The sequence below is a fragment of the Dipodomys merriami genome, unplaced genomic scaffold, assembly GCF_024711535.1.
Source record: "Dipodomys merriami isolate MVZ:Mamm:240054 unplaced genomic scaffold, mDipMer1.0.p SCAF_1712, whole genome shotgun sequence".
Classification (NCBI taxonomy): domain Eukaryota; kingdom Metazoa; phylum Chordata; class Mammalia; order Rodentia; family Heteromyidae; genus Dipodomys; species Dipodomys merriami.
In genome coordinates this window covers 5,977-19,372 of record NW_027203063.1, presented here as the reverse complement: position 1 = coordinate 19,372, position 13,396 = coordinate 5,977, and the positions used below count along the sequence as shown (strand labels likewise).

At 43.6% G+C, this 13,396-nt stretch overlaps 2 non-coding genes across 2 annotated transcripts; both read right to left on the bottom strand.

The window, feature by feature from the left end:
* Positions 1 to 11,824: 11,824 nt before the first annotated feature.
* On the bottom strand, positions 11,825 to 11,896 carry Trnac-gca (transfer RNA cysteine (anticodon GCA)). The gene has a single exon. It is a non-coding gene; the product is annotated as a tRNA-Cys (tRNA).
* Positions 11,897 to 13,122: 1,226 nt separating this feature from the next.
* On the bottom strand, positions 13,123 to 13,193 carry Trnac-gca (transfer RNA cysteine (anticodon GCA)). The gene has a single exon. It is a non-coding gene; the product is annotated as a tRNA-Cys (tRNA).
* Positions 13,194 to 13,396: the final 203 nt, after the last annotated feature.

The following is a 13,396-nucleotide window of genomic DNA, read 5'->3' as shown; positions in this document are numbered from 1 at the left end:
TTCCTACCAACTCTTCTTCTTCTTCTTCTTCTTCTTCTTCTTCTTCTTCTTCTTCTTCTTCTTCTTCTTCTTCTTCTTCTTCTTCTTCTTCTTCTTCTTCTTCTCCTTCTCCTCCTCCTCCTCCTCCTCCTCCTCCTCCTCCTCCTCCTCCTCCTCCTCCTCCTCCTCCTCCTCCTCTTCCTCCTCCTCTTCCTCCTCCTCCTCCTCCTTCCCCCTTCCTCCTCCTCTTCCTCTTTTCTTCTTCTTCTTCTTCTTCTTCTTCTTCTTCTTCTTCTTCTTCTTCTTCTTCTTCTTCTTCTTCTTCTTCTTCTTCTTCTTCTTCTTCTTCTCCTTCTCCTTCTCCTTCTCCTTCTCCTCTTCCTCCTTCTTCTTCCTCTTCCTCTTCCTCTTCCCCTTCCCTTTCTCCTCCTCCTCCTCCTCCTCCTCCTCCTCCTCCTCCTCCTCCTCCTCCTCCTCCTCCTCCTCCTTCTTTTTCTTCTTCTTTTTGGTCAGTCATGGGGCTTGAACTCTGGGCCTGGGCGCTGTCCCTCAGCTCTTCAGCTCAAGGTGAGCACTCTACCACATGAGCTTGGTTTTCTGGTGGATGATTGGAGATAAAAGTCTCATGGACTTTCCTACCTGGGCTGGCTTTGAACCACAATCCTCAGAGCTCAGCCTCCTGAGTAGCTAGGATGACAGGTGTGAGCCACCGGCACCTGGCCCTGTGAGACACTTTTCTCCAATAAATTACTCAAAAAAACTGCAGTGGCACTGTGGCTCAAGTGGTAAAGTGTTAACCTTGAGCTAAAGAGCTGAGGGATAGCACCCAGGCCCTGAGATCAAGCCCCACAACAAAAAAGAACAACAACGACAACAACAAAAGATGTTTACATGTGAGCACATCCCTGGTAGCTCACCCCTGTCACCCTTACTACTTAGGAGACTGAGATCTGAGGATCATGGCTCAAAACCTGGAAAAGTCTGGGAGATTCTTTTCTCCAATTAACCAACAAAATGCTGGAAGTACAGGCATGGCTCAAGTGGTAGAGTGCTAGCCAGCCTTTAGCCAAAAAAAAAAAAAAAAAAAGCTAAGAGATAGTACCTAGGTCCAGCACAAATATGCATGCACTCATGCACACACACAATTTTTCTATAAAGATGTTTACATTTCACTCTACACCTTCCCTCTTTTCTGCTGAAGAGCTCCGATCTCCGAGATGCCTAGGTTCTGCTTCCAAAAAAAAAATCACAATTTAGAGCTCACGAAGATGACTTAGTAAGACAGGCTCGGTTTCCTCTTCGCTCAGGCACACACACACACACACACACACACACACACACACACACACCACGTGCAAAGCGGTGGGTCAGAACATCTTTGAACCATTGTTTTCCGTCCATTGCAAAGAAAGGAGCGTGCATCTCTTTGTGTTAGGGCCGTTGTTATGGAAACTACCTATTTTTGGTGAAAACACACCAGGATTCCCCTGATTGGAAGCAGGTTCTCACTTGAGGGACGAATCTGGGAGATCTCACTGTTAAATGCACCTTTTGGCTGATCAGTCAGACAGACACACCTGTCTCTTCTCCATAATGGAACAGGGTCCTCTGCCTCTCTCTCCTTGTCTCTAATAACATAAGCCCGAGGGCTCTGAGATACCCTCACTTCTGCATTGCACACAGCGTGAGTAATCCTACTTGAGCTCGAGTTTCTCACTGTCTGCCTCCCTGTATGTTTCCCTGGGTGCTTAACAATCCAGAAAATATGAGCTCATTTCATAAAGTACATCACCTCAGGTAGGGTGGGGGGGAGAGGAGAACTCTCACAGCTCTTAGATTCTGTCAGGCAAAGGAACAAGAAAGCCTGAGACAGGTTGCAGGTCCTGATGGTAGAATCTCTGGAAGTTGACTTCCTGGTCCTATGTGGTTGGAAACTCCAGGAGAGGGATTGGGATATCCCTATCAAGCCTTCAGGGAGGCTCCCAGAGGTCTTTGTTTCTTGAATCTGACTTTTAGGTGTTGACCTCACTCTTCACATTAACACAATGGCACCCACAATTGTTTATAAGCATCTGGGGCTGGGAAGGTGGCTCAGTGGTAGAATGCTCACTTAGCATGCATGAGGCCCTAAGGTGGATTCCTCAGTACCACATACACAGAAAAAGCCAGAAACGGCGCTGTGGTTCAAGGGGTACAGTGCTAGCCTTGAGAAAAAAAAAGCCCAGGGACAGCGCCCAGGCCCTAAGTTCAAGCCCCAGGACTGGCAAAAAAAAAAAAAAAAAATACACTTCCTTCTGTGAAGCTCAGTAGATAGGGCCATTTCTATGAAGGTATTTCATTGGGTTAGAAATAAACCTATGCGCCAATCAGAATACCTAGTGAAGAGAAAGCAGGCTATGAGTTGATTGGATTCTGTAAAATAGTTCTACTCTGCAGTTGGAGACAAGTCATCAGTAAAAAAATCCCCAAAGTTGATCCCAAACCAAGGCAAACAACAATCTGACTGTGTGAATCTGATAGACAAGTAGAGAGTGAGAGAGACAGAGACAGAGAGAGACAGAGGGACAAAGAGACAGAGACAGACAGACAGAGATATAGAGAAATAGACAGATACATAGATACATAGATAGATACATAGATAAAACTCGTCTACACCAATGACTTCGTGCAAGTAAATACTCCTACAGAAAAGCAATCATTCCAGGTACCAAAGGCTCATACCTATAATCCTGGACACCAGGAGGCTGAGATCTGGAGGATTATACTTCAAAAAGCCAATCCCAGGCAGAAAAGTACTCAGGACTCCATCACCAAAATAAGTAGCAAAAGACAGGACTGGGGCATGACTCAAGTGGTAGAGCACCCCATCAATGGAGCCACGCAAGCAAGCATGAGGCTCTGAGTTAAACCTTGGTACTAATAGCAACAACCACCACCACAAAAGACGAGTCCAGAGGTTGTATCGAGTGGTAAAGTGTCTACCTGACAAGCAATATCTCAGTATCTCCACACACACACACACACACACACACACACACACACGCACACACACACACACACACACACACACAAAGATGCAATCAAGAAAACAATAATAGCCGGGCATTGAGTGTCTCACGCCTGTCATCCTAGCTACTCAGGAGGCTGAGATCTGAAGATCACGGTTCAAAGCCAACCTGGGAAGGAAAGTCTGTTTGACTCTTATCCCCAATAAACTACTCAGAAAAAAAAAAAAGCCGTAAGTGACACTGTGGCTCAAGTGGTAGAGCACTTACCTTGAACAAAAAGATGCTCAGGGACAGTGCCCAGGCTCTGAGTTCAAGCCCAGGACTAGCAAAAATAAATACACACACACACACACACACACACACTAAAGGGTTAGGGCATATCTCAAGTGGCACACACACACACACACAATTTAATCAATTGATTCACCAATTTATGTTGAAAAGAGGGACAGAATTACTACTGGCCTAGTTCACCTTAGAAAACTATCACCAAATGACTTTGGTCCTGTCTATGAAAAGAGAGAGAAAGAGAGAGGAGAGCGAGAGAGAGAGAAAGACTAAATAAACCCAGGTTCTAAATATTCGATTTTTTTGTGTGTGCCACAGGTCCATGAGCAAGAGCAAGACATAGATAGACAGACAGATAGATAGATAGATAGATAGATAGATAGATAGATAGATAGATAGATAGATAGATAGAATCTCGAGAGGCTAGACCAGGGGTACCACAACAGAACACATCAGCCCAGGGGGAGGATTTGGGAACTCCCATGAGCCAGGGAGCGGTGGGCACGATAACTCAGGGAACTGAGTGACTCCAGAAAACTATTTACGGTACAGGAATCATACCCCTAACCAGGCAAGGTTACTCCAGGTTAAGCTAAACCATGCTCTCTGATATGACCACCACCCAGAGAGGGTGTGGAGAGCAAGAGGGTGGGTATTTTATTGGAAAGAAAATAAGCATACACCTGTAATAAATATTATTACATTTACTTTTACATATTTGTTTTTTACTTATCATTTATTATTTTATTATTATATTTACTTATTATATAAATCAATATTATTTCTCTATCCGGCCTGAACTCACTGAAACCGGATTCCACTGGGATTGAGGACTGATGGCTTGCTTGCTTGCTTGATTGATTGATTGATTTCCTTGTGGTTCCAGGGATCAAATCCAGGGCCTTATGCCCGCTAGGGACACAATTGGACCGTGGAAAAAGAACAGATGTCCTGTATCTGTCATATCAGGGTTTGTGAATTACTGCTAACCAGGCCGCAGCGGTCGGGGGGTTTTCAGTGCTTGGGAGCAGTTCGTGTCCCCACCCCACCCCCTCTGAGTCTGCCATGCACAAGAGCGCTGGCTTCCCTGTTGTCCTCTTTAATTTTTCAATGTCACACTGGAGGGAGATTTCTCCCTTCTTGACAGAACACACATGCCAACAGCAGGCACTCAATGATTTCAACAGTACTAGCTCGGAGCACCCCGTTGGGAGAAATGGGGGGGGCTGTCACATGACCTGCACTGGGATGGATATGGGGTGCTACCCATGGAGGAATGAGCTCTCATGGTAGATTACAGATACAAGCTCCCGAAAGGACTCGCCAGTAGCCAAGAAAGAAACAATAACTGCAACAAAATAAATGCCTGCTTACATACACACACACTCTCTCACATATCCTGAAACAATAGCCAGGTCTGTCAGCTAAAGTCACGCCCAGAGAGCCAAGAAGAGGATCTCTCAAGATCTCTAATGGGTATATTTTTTTCTGACTCTACTTTCAGACTCCTTTCTATTCCACAAAAGCCACTACCACAGAGAGAGAAAGACAGAGAGAGAAGGAGGGAGAGGAAGAGAGAGAGAGGGAGACGGAAAGAGAGAGACACTGTTACTAGTAGGAAAGTATTCTGTCTTTCTAGTTGCTCTGACAGAAAGTAACCAGTCAATAACAGAAATGATAATTTCTGTGTCCCAAACTTAAACACAAGGCTAAGGCTTTTCAGGACATATTGGAAGGGCATAAAGGCCATAATAAAAATAACTCCAGCTGGGCACCGTGGCTTAAGCCTGTAATCCTAGCTACTCAGGAGGCTGAGATCTGAGGATCATGGTTCAAAGCCAGCCCGGGCAAGGAAAGCCCATGAGACTTTTTATCTCCAATGAACCACCAGAAAACCAGAAGTGGTACTGTGGCTCAAGTGGTAGAGTGCTTACCTTGAGCTGAAGAGCTGAGGGACAGCACCCAGGCCCAGAGTTCATGACTGACAAAAATTTAAAAAATAAATAAATAAATTACCTGAATAAAAGGCATGATATTTTAGACTAGTACACAAGCAAAACAAAAAAAAGCTGTAATAAACCCAATGTATTGTTTTAGATTTTTTTAAGTAAGTGGTTAACATCCTAGAAGAAATGAAATTTACAAAATCTATCCCATGAATCACTACTACTCTTTAGACTAAGCTTATAAGGAATAATGACACCAGTACATTAGTGGGCAGATGTACTTCTGTGTTCTTCATTGTATTAGCACTTGCTTAACCACCCTTGGTTCTCCTAACAGCACACACAACAAAGCCTTTGATTATCACCATAAGAATCTGGTATGTGGGGCTGGGAAGGTGGCTCACTGGTACAGTGCTTGCCTTGCATGCATGAGGCCCTAGGTTCAATTCCTCAGCCCCACATAAGCAGAAAAAGCCAGAAGTGGTGCTGTGACTCAAGTGGTAGAGCTCTAGCCGTGAGCTGAAGAGCTGAGGGACAGCACCCAGGCCCAGAGTTCAGGCCCCACAACCGACCAAAATAAATAAATAAATGAATAAATAAATAAAAGCATTGGGCTATTTAATTCCCTTATATAAAGAAAAGAATCTGGTATGGTTCTCAGTTACGAAGATGGGTGGAACAGATACTGCCTATTCAGAGTCTAGACAATGGCTCTCTATTTGACAGTCCTGGGGCTTGAACTCAAGGCCTGGGCACTGTCCCTGAGCTTCATTTGCTCAAGGCAGACATGGGCAGACTCAAATAGCCCAAGCTGCCCGCTGGGTGCCCTCACTGTATGTACCTTCAAAACAAATTTAAAAAATCATACTCAGCCATTAGGGCCTCAGATCAAATTTCCCTTCCTTAAAGAAGCCTTCTTGGACTACTCAGAGATCATCTTCATTGATCTCTTCTTTCATGGAAACTTTGGGAACAACTATTGATTGTACCATAATTGCGGTATTTAATCATGAACTGTCTTGGATTTCTTCAGGTGTTTTTGTTTTTGTTTTGTTTTGTTGTTTATTTGACACAAGGGCACGTTCCAGAGAGAGAGAGAGAGAGAGAGAGAGAGAGATAGGGAGAGAAGAAGAATCTGAATACCTCACAATCAAAGGATTTTTCAGTAAGAGATCAGGGTTCAGGTTTGGTTTTTTTGTTTTTTGTTTTTTGTTAAGACTCATCATTTTGTGTGTGTGTGTGTGTATGTGTGTGTGTGTGTGTGTGTGTCAGTTGTGGGGCTTGAACTCTGGGCCTGGGCGCTGTCCCTCAGCTCTTCAGCTCAAGGTGAGTGCTCTACCACTTGAACCACAGCACCATTTCTGGCTTTTTCCACTTGTGTGTTGCTGAGGAATCGAACCCAGGGCCCCATGCATGCAAGGCAAGCGCTCTACCACTGAGCCACCTTCCCAGCCCCTGATTTATGGTTTTAACGACATGGCATTTGTGCTGTTGTTGGATGGCAGACTGTTTCACCCCAAATTCTGACTCATCCCGATGGTTTTCCTGGTATCTCAAGCTCCCACAACTTTCTACCGAATGGCCGGGATAACGGCCTCTGCTTTTGGACTCTCCTTTTTTTGTGTATGGCCATTTCAGCCTGGCCAGGGGAGTTGCGTCTTCCACAGACACTTCTGGAAGTACTTAAACTCTCCGTTGCTCTTCCAATAATAACCTCTTAACCTTGGCTCACCTGGGCTCTCAGGAGTTCTTTGACGACTCTCTGCTGCCCCCTTGTGTCAGATCATGGTGTTGTCCTAGAGCTTTCAAGGAACCCGGCCTTTCCTTCACTCTTAGTCTGGTTAAATCACATGGATTGGGTACACCTGGTAACAAGTGGGTAAGTCATAACGCAGGAGAACATGTGTTTGAAGCTAGTCTTTTTTTCTTGGTAGTCATGGGGTGTTAATCCTGACCTTTTGTGCTCACGCTAGTGCAATACCACTTTGAGCCACAGCTCCACTTCCAGTTTTCTTGATGATTCATTGGAGATGAGAGTCTCACAGACTCTCCTGCCCCAGCTGGCTTTGAACCACAATCCTCAGATCTCAGCCTCCTGAGTAGCTAGGATGAGCCACTGGCACCAGAGTCTAGCTATTGTTCTTTTTGACATTGACTTTCCTGTTATAGTCAGATTGTTCTGCCCTTATTAGATACCAATCGATGTAATGTTAGATACTAATATATGAAATAATAGATAACAGTAGACTTTTTAAAATACCAGGCATCTAGACAAGATGGAAGATACCAGATACCAGACATCTATAACAGATACCAACACAACATATTATGATGTCTCTCTGTGTGTACGTGTGTGTGTGTGTGTGTGTGAAAGAGAGAGAGAGAGAGAGAGAGAGAGAGAGAGAGAGAGAGAAGCCCTGGAATTTTAGGCAAACCACTTCTCTCTCTCTCTCTCTCTCTCTCTCTCTCTCTCTCTCTCTCTCTCTCTCTCTCTCTCTCTCTCTCTCTCTCTCTCTATCTATCTATCTATCTATCTATCTGCTTTCTCGCCCTTATAAATAACAAGGGTAAATCTGATGGTGTGTAGTGGTAATTCGCAAAGATTAGCTTCTATGGCTGCCTGGTAATGTTGTTTAAAATTAACATTTCTAGGCTGGGAAGGTGGCTCAGTGGTAGAGTGCTCTACTACCATGCATGAAGCCCTGGGTTCGATTCCTCAGTACCACATACACAGGAAAAGCCAGAAGTGGTGCTTGTGGCTCAAGTGGAAGAGTGCTAGCCTTGAGCCAAAGAAGCTCAGGGACAGCGCCCAGGCCCTCAGTTCAAGCCCCAGGACTGGCCAAAACCAAATAAATAAATAACATTTCTTTCCTTTTGCCTTATTGGTTTATCCATCTTTGGGAGGGTAAGTGGTGGGGGAGGCACAGAAATGGCAGACAAAGGGGGAACAAATGCAGCCATGGTCCTCAGTAGACACTCCATGGAAAATGGACTCTACCTCCTTGTAGGTGAGGATTGGGAGTGAGGGAAAGGGCTGACATGGTTTGAAAAGAAATGTACTCATTGCCTGACTTACAGAGCTGTCTCCCCTCTGTCCATCACCTTCACAATAACAATAAAATATATTCTAAAGCTGGGAAGGTTGCTTAGTGGTAGAGTGCCCAATAGAGAAGTAGCTACTGTTTAGTAGAGAGCGCTGTGGGACTCGGAGATGTGAACTTGGAGAGAGGTTTTAAGTTGTTAATTACTTGATTGAATGAGGACTTATTAGGTTAAATTGACATTGAAATATTGCTCAACAAAGGGGGAGGAGGAGGAGGAGGGGGGGGGGAAGGGGAAGGAGAAGGAGAAGGAGAAGGAGAAGGAGAAGGAGAAGGAGAAGGAGAAGGAGAAGGAGGAGAAGGAGAAGGAGAAGGAGAAGGAGAAGAAGAAGAAGAAGAAGAAGAAGAAGAAGAAGAAGAAGAAGAAGAAGAAGAAGAAGAAGAAGAAGAAGAAGAAGAAGAAGAAGAAGAAGAAGAAGAAGAAGAAGAAGAAGAAGAAGAAGAAGCAGCAGCAGCAGCAGCAGCAGCAGCAGCAGCCAGGGGCCAGTGGCTCACACCTGTCATCCTAGCTACTCAGGAGGCTGAGATCTGAGGATCACGGTTCAAAGCCAGCCTGGGCCAGAAAGTCTGTGAGACTCTTATCTCCAATAAACCACTAGAAAACTGGAAGTGGCGCTGTGACTCAAGTGGTAGAGCGCTCGCTCGCCTTGAGCTGAAGAGCTGAGGGACAGTGCCCAGGCCCAGAGTTCAAGCCCCACCACGAAAGAAAGAAGGAAGGAAGGAAGGAAGGAAGGAAGGAAGGAAGGAAGGAAGGAAGGAAGGAAGGAAGGAAGGAAGGAAGGAAGGAAGGAAGGAAGGAAGGAAAGAAAGTCCTTACAGAATCAAACAAGAATCCATCAATTACAACGTAATGAGTTTTAGCTGTTGTTTCTTTTTTCAAAGAAAGACGAGACTGAGAGGAAGCTGGTTTCATGAAAACTCAAGTGCAATTTATTTTCTGTGAAGGTAGAATATAATCAAGAGTCCTTTGATTATTTTACAAAGACCCCTGTGATCTAGCAACCTTAAAAAACAAAACAAAAAAACCTCAAATAGAAGTCAGGAGAAATCTGTACACAGATTTCCTTCTCCTTCTGTGCTACAGATGGCCCATCTATGGCTGATCAAGTTGTAACTGACCCAAGGACTAGAGAGCCTGTCTATCTCTGTCAAATGTTAAGCCAATTATACTTGGATAGAAAACTTGACAATAGAAATTCCCAACGTATTATTTATGGACATTTTAATGATCCATATGATCGACAGACACCATGCCACCCAACTGATGTGCTTTATAGAAGAAGGGGGAAAAAAGTAGAATAGTCAATACCGTGAACAAGTCATTAAAGAAAAGGAATCGGTGTGTAGCTATTTTAAAATTTATATCAGAGCCGGGCGCTGGTGGCTCACGCCTGTAATCCACTTAGGAGGCTGAGATCTGAGGATCGAGGTTCAAAGCCAGCTCTGGCAGAAAACTCTGTGAAACTCTTATCTCCAATAAACCACCAGAAAACCGGAAGTGGAGCTGTAGCTCAAGTGGTAGAGCACTAGCCTTGAGCTGAAGAGCTGAGGGACAGCACCCAGACCCAGAGTTCAAGGCCCATGACCAACCAAAAAAAAACAAAACAAAACAAAAAACTTACTTATATCAGGCTGATGTTCTGGTTTCGAATCAAGAATTCAAAATGCAACCTAAAACCTTGAAACCAATACAGGAAGGAGAAAGATTAGAACTTATTGCCAGAAGTAAGAACTTTATGGAAGGGGGTTGGGGGGGTGAAGAATTCTAGAGACTGAGCAACAAGAGAGAATTGAGCAATGGGACTGCATCACCAAGCTGCAAAATTTCCCCACAGTGAAGACAGCCCGGCCTCCAGAATGGAAGACCTCTGCCAGCTATAGCTCTGACCAAAGGAAATAGCTCTATTCATACATAAGGGTCCAAGGAGATACATAGAGACGTCTCAGGAGTAAAAATGGGCCCAAGCTACATGTGAAGAAAATGTTCCACATCTCTGGCCATCAAGGAAATGCAAATCAAAAAACGTGGAGATTCCATCTCATTTCAGTCAAGAATATCATCATCAATATGACAAACAACAAATGCTGGCAGTGACACACACACATATATATATATATATATATATCCTATATATATTTATATATATACATTTTTATATTTATATATAATATATGTAATATATAATACATCATTATATCATTATATGATATATTATAATATACACTATATAATTATAATATATAATGTATAATATAATATATACATCTATACATATATAAGTATATAATATTACATAATAAATATATACTTATATATAAATGTTATATTTATATATGCATGTATTTACATAATATATTCTATTTATACACGAATATATTTACATAATATGTTATATAACATTATATTTATATATGAATATATTTGCATAATACATCATATAATATTATATTTATACTTATATATGAATTTTACTCATACATTAGGAAGAATAGTATTATATCATTTGCAAGGAAGTGGATGGACTAGGGGGAGGGGGTGGGAATTATGCTACGTGAAGTCAGGCTCAGAGAGACAAAAGGTTTGCTTGCATACATGGAAGTTAGATCTAAATTGTAAGCATCTATGAAAACATACCCAGCACCGCAGGCATATATATGCACGAGCAAATTAACTGATCTGCTGTGGTCTGTGAGGGATGGAGCCCAGTGGGTTAACTCTTTGGAACAACTGATTTGAGCTTCACCACATGAAAACCAGGAAGGGAGGTGGGGTTGAAGGCAGACAGAGGGAGAGGGGAAGGGTTCGTGGAGTCTTATCTCTGAGTGCTCTGGGCTTGAGTTTGTGGTAGGAGGCAATGAATGGGCTGGACTGTATCTCTGAGTCAGTCCTCCTCAGATTTTGTTTTAAAATACATTTTATGTTTTTGTCATCATGAGGCTTGAGCTCTGGGCCTGGGTGCTGTCCCTGAGCTCTTCAGCTCAAGGTGGGTGCTCTACCACTTGACCCACGGCGCCACTTCCAGTTTTCTGAGTGGTTCACTGGAGATAAGAGACTCATGGACTTTCCAGCCCGGGCTGGCTTTGAACCTCGATCCTCAGATCTCAGCCTCCTGAGTAGCTAGGATGACAGGCATGAGCCACCGGTGCCTGGCTTTAAAATAAATTTTTTATGGAGATTAAGTGATTATATAAATTTCACACATTTCACGGTATTGTGGGATGGTGCTACTTAGACTCACAGACATATTCCAACCTTCATGAGGCAAGCTGTATTATCACTATCTGTAAGGTTTGACAGTACCACCATTTCTTCCACCTCAGCTGATATATACATTTCTTTCCTTTTGCTTAGCGTATCCTGTGCCTTCTTCTCCTCGGATTTTTTGAGCTCTAGATTTTGCCTTATCTGAATCTAGGACTTTTAGGAATTTTTTTTCCCACCCCCACCCTTCTAAGTCCAGAACTTTCACTGAACTTCCCGTGAGCTGCAAAAATCTACCACAGGGGGCACCTGGATTTGAACCAGGGACCTCTTGATCTGCAGTCAAATGCTCTACCACTGAGCTATACCCCCCTTTGCTGAGACAGGCCAGCTACGAATGTGTACTTCATTTTTACGGCCTACCTCCACACCTCATAAAGTAGCTTTTGTGTTTTGCCAGGCCTCCCCAGGATTTCACTTCAATTCTTGTCCAGCCATGCCATGCATGCTTTTCTCAGAGCATGCATATGTATCTATTTTCTTCCTGTCACTGAAAACCCAGTGCTTGTGTTCTCAGTGTCATTGTTCCACCTTGTAAAGGGTCCCGAGTGAATCAATGGTGATTTCAAGTATCAAGGCGCTAGATTCCGACAGCCTCAGATGAGGAAGGGAAGCTTCACCGGCTGTCCTCAAATAGGCTTCAGAAGTTCACATTCTGTTCTGAGATTGCAAGTAAATAAATACCGCGTGACATGCATGCATTGTACAGGGTGCCTGGTTTCAGCAGATTTTCCCAGAGAACCTTAGGCTGGGAATATGGCTGAGTGGTAGAGTACTTGCTTAGGTGTGCCAAAGGTCCTGGGTTCAATTCCAGCATTGCAGAACAAAGACCAGGACAAGGACAGTTCCAGTGGGGGGAGAGGGGGAACCTTATGGAGAAACATTTTTAAAAGCCCCCCACATTCACTTTTTAAACACCTCTGATTTCTAGTTCCATGGATTTCAACCAGAACATTTTCCATCTGGCTATCTTGAAGATTGGAAGAATGTCAGAGATCTCCGTCACTGTAACAAATTCTCTTTACAAGGAGCTGTCAGTTACCGGGGGGCCCAGGATGGGACCCAAGCCAGGGCTTTCCTGGGGCCCACACACCTCTCCCTCAGCCTCTCCATTCTCAGGCCCAGTGGGAACCCCAGATTTCAAATCCAGTATTTCCCACCACCACCACAATTAACCTTGTCATCTTCCGGCTCTGACCTACATTTCCACCTATTTGGACTTGGCTATAATAATCATAGCTCAAAGGTACTAGAAACTCACAAGGTGCCGGGTTCTAAAACATATACCACAGTCAGCCATGAGCCATAGTTATATGCTATAATGATAATAGATAATGCTATAGATAGATAGAGAGTTTATAGAGATAGATAGATAGATAGATAGATAGATAGATAGATAGATAGATAGATAGATAGATAGATAGATAGATAGATAGATAGATAGATAATGCTATAAAGGCAAAAGGCAAACTGGATTCTTTCAAGGCAAAAAGAAAAAAGAAAGAAAAAAGAAAGAAAAGAAAATAGCAAGAACACACAGGGGGCACCTGGATTTGAACCAGGACCTCTTGATCTGCAGTCAAATGCTCTACCCCTGAGCTATACCCCCAGTGAGGCAGGCCTGTTTTCCTAGCCTATCTGTCTCTCTGAATCGTGCTTGTAAAAGCCTGTGGTGACTCAGAGACGCTATCATGGCAGAGAATTGCTGCTCCCTGGAAGGAGCCTTGAGTACTACAAGTTTTTAAAAGGACAGGATTCCAAAGCACTCAATTCTGAGACCAAGAAACCCTTCAGCTTGCTAGGATCCAGAAC